A 3938-nucleotide genomic window follows, 5' to 3' on the forward strand; every position below is an offset into this window, starting at 1 on the left:
CTTAAGGGAAAATTTGCTTTGGTTTAAGGGTGGATTTGGATTACAAGCACAGTCCCGGAACGAATTATGCTCGTAATCCAAGGCACCACGGTATTACCTTTCTTAATCACTTGAATTTCTCTAGGTTTGAAATTCTTTACGTGTTACAAAGATAGTCACACAACGAAAATGAGATAATAATTCACAGTTACAATATGTTTACTCTAGACCAGCATTATTTGGTTAGCATCCTTTTACTTTTTAAAATGCAATAGGGCTTAAAATATTATCAGCAAAGGTTTCTAATTTCATGTACAGTAACAGCGGCCACAATCAGGTACAGTAACAGCGGCCACAATCGGGTACAGTAACAGGGACAGGGAGAAACATCAGCTAGAGTTACAGTGGCAATACAGGGGACAGGGGGGAGCAGATATGGCAATACAGGGAAGGAGACTAGAGATGAGTGAACCTCGAGCATGCTCAAGTCCATTCGAACCCGATTGTTCAGCATTTGATTAGCGGGGACTGCTGAAGTTGGATAAAGCTCTAAGGTTGTCTGGAAAACATGGATACAACCAATGACTAAATACATGTTTTCCACATAGCCTTAGGGCTTTATCCAATTTCAGCAGCAATTTCTGTTGCTGATATGGAAGGGCACAGAGGAGGATCTAAAAGATTTTATGGTTTTTATTAACAGCAACACATGGGGTCTTAAATTTAGTGAGAGTTATAGTCAAAATGAAATTGCGTTTTTAGATATAAATATTTATATAAAAGATAAATTTATCAACACAAAAACTTTTTTTAAACCAATAGATGCCAATGGCTACTTGCATTTTACCAGTCAACACAAGAAGAGCTGGAAAGAAAACATCCCCTTTGGACAAATGATAAGAATGAAAAGGAACTGTACAAAAGAAAAAATCTTTGAAGAACAAACCAATATTCTAGGAAAAAGATTTTTACAGAAAAAGTTCCCTCGCAAGATCATAGAAGGGGCTAAGAGAAGAGCTATGGAATTAAATAGAAAAGAACATTTGGGAAGGAAGAAAGAAGACGACAAAAAGAAAGGAGAGAAAAATGACATACATGAGAATAGAAAGAATGATGTTAATTTTATCACTCGATATTCATCTAATCATATTCAAATAAAAAATATTTTAAAGAAAAATTGGAATATCCTACAGAGGGATCCGTTTTTAAAAGATTGTATAGGAAAAAGTCCCAGCATGATATATAGGAGAGCACAAGCAGTAGGACAAAAAATAGCTCCTTCATACCCAGAGTTAAAAAGAGAAAAAATAAATACGGTAAAAACAAAAAAAGAAAATATTGGTATCTTTAAATGCAATAAAAAAATGCATAAAACATGTCACTATTTAGAGAATAATACGAAAAGTATTGAAAGCAGGATCTCCAAAGAAAAAATAGAGATTAAAGATCACTTAAACTGTGGATCAGAATATGTGATCTACGTGCTGGAGTGCCCGTGTGGCCTCCAGTACGTAGGTAGAACTAGTCAAACGCTACGTAAAAGATTTAATACACATCGTTTTAACATTAAACATAAATACGGGAAACAATAGTGTGTCCCGTCATTTCGCTATGTTTCATAATGCTGACGATAGCCTACTGAAAGTATTCCCAATAGAGCAAATACATTTTTCACTGAACAGATTTGCAAAATTATGTAAAAGAGAAAGCTATTGGATATTTAAACTCAATACTTTAGTACCAAATGGGTTAAATGAAACAATAGAACGAGTATGAAAGGAAGGGGTTAATGAGGGAAGGGTTTTCCAACAAGGTGAAAGTGGAAGTGACATCACAAAAGGGAGGGTATCCTCTTATATTCAAATGTGTGTGTGCAGTATATGTATTATCGTCCCTGAGGAAGGAACTTGTAGTTCTGATACGCGTCGGACAGAATAAAGTTTTATATTTGTTATAGTAATACTCACAGTTCATTTCCAAGTACGGTGTGCACCAATCCGGGTGTAGGGAGAACTCACCCGGGAGGATCACTACAGGTATCCGTTACACACAGGCCGCAACCGAAGACTCTGGGAGGACTTCAAGCAGCAGAATATCATCTTTCTCAATACAAGCTATCCGGGCAACGGAGGGGAGTAGGTCGACCTCCCCTCCGAGAAGTGAGTGAATATTGGTTTATCTTCACCTTTCTTTTGATTACATAGTAGAGCTGGTTCTGAAGTTGATCGCTCCCCATTTTTGTTCTTTCTTGTGCGTGTTGCCGCTTCCTTCTGCTTAAGTTGTTCAATAGGAAATATCAAGGAATCCTCTGCAAAGACCATTTCAGCTTTATCTGAAAAATAATGGGTGCTGGAAGCCATTGTGTAATATCACAGATAGGGTGCTGCTTCTACATCAGAGCTCTGGGTCTTTATATTTATAACCAGGAAAGCATGTGAGTATTATTTATTTTACAGATCACGAGTTACTGAATTCATTATAAAGTCACGGGAAAGTTACTTATAATATCACCTTTTATAATAAACAAACATGTTTTATCGCTATGGGGTAATGGTGCGTTTACACAGAGAGATTTATCTGACAGATTTTTGAAGCCAAAGCCAGGAATGGATTTGAAAAGAGGATAGATCCCAGTCTTTACTTTAGGACCTGTTCCCTGTTTATAGGCTGTTCCTGGCTTTGGCTTCAAAGATCTGTCAGATAAATCTCTCCGTGTAAACGCACCATAATTCTCATCTCAAGTTGTTCTTTATTTACAAGATATTGTATAACAGTATAATCTGTAGGGACATGACGGCTGGGACTCCCACCAATATGGGGAAAGGTGGGAACAGTGTCCCTATAATTAACCCCTTAAGGTCAAAGACAATTTTTGTTTTTTTTTTCGCTTTTGCTTTTTCCGCTTTATGTTTAAAAGGCCATAGCACTTGCACTTTTTCACCTAGAGACCCACATGAGCCCTTATTTTTTGCAAAACCAAGTGTACTTTGTAATGACAGACTTTATTTTCCCATAAAATATGCTGCAAGACCGGGAAAAAAATCATTGGCTTTCATTTCAGGGAGTTCCTTGTTTACGCCATTCGCCTTATGGTAAAACTGACGTGTTATCTATGTTTTTCACATCAGTATTATTACAATGATTTGTAACTTGTATCACTTTTATATTATTTGTTGGCTTTTAAAAAATAAAATCCCTTAAAAAAAAAGTAAAAGTGTTTAAAATTGCTCTGTTCCCATCCTTATAACGCTTTTATTTTTTGGTCTATGGGGCTGTGTGAGGTGTAATTTTTTGTGCCATTATCTGTACTTTCTATCGGTACCTTGTCTACACAATTTTACACTGTGGAATTTTTTGCGCTTACGCCGTTTACCGTGCGAAATCAGGAATTTGATAATTTAATAGTTTAATACTTTAACTGGAAATCCCCCTGAGGGACTTCTATATACACAGCATTGATCTTTCATAGAGATCAATGCTGTGTATATAGACAGCACTGAACAATGAGATCAGTGATAAATTGCTCTTGCCTGCTACAGACCAGAGCAATGTATTGCCGAGATGGGATCAGCGTCAGTGCGATGCTGAGGCCCCACCTGGGCAGATGAACGGATCCGACCCATTAGACACCAGGGACTCCGAGAGCAGAGCACTTTAATGCAGCTGTCATGTTTGACAGCTGCATTTAAATGCTTTATTATTCGGTGCGGCAACAGGACCTGCATCGGCTAATGGAGGAGCTCCCTGGCTGCAGATAACAGCTGGGAGTAGCACCGATCAGAACAGGGTCCCTCTCTGAACTCCCTTCGTGCCACCATGTTGTACGAGGTACGTCATGGGACGCGAAGGGGTTAAAGAAGGGCATTGAATCTACACTGTCTGTGCTTCATTATGGGTCTTCTGAGTATTACCAGGCTCAATGTTCTTAGGATCAGTAGGGGTCCTAGCAGTCCCATAGG

Source organism: Dendropsophus ebraccatus, chromosome 12, assembly GCF_027789765.1.
Source record: "Dendropsophus ebraccatus isolate aDenEbr1 chromosome 12, aDenEbr1.pat, whole genome shotgun sequence".
NCBI classification, from domain to species: Eukaryota; Metazoa; Chordata; class Amphibia; order Anura; family Hylidae; genus Dendropsophus; species Dendropsophus ebraccatus.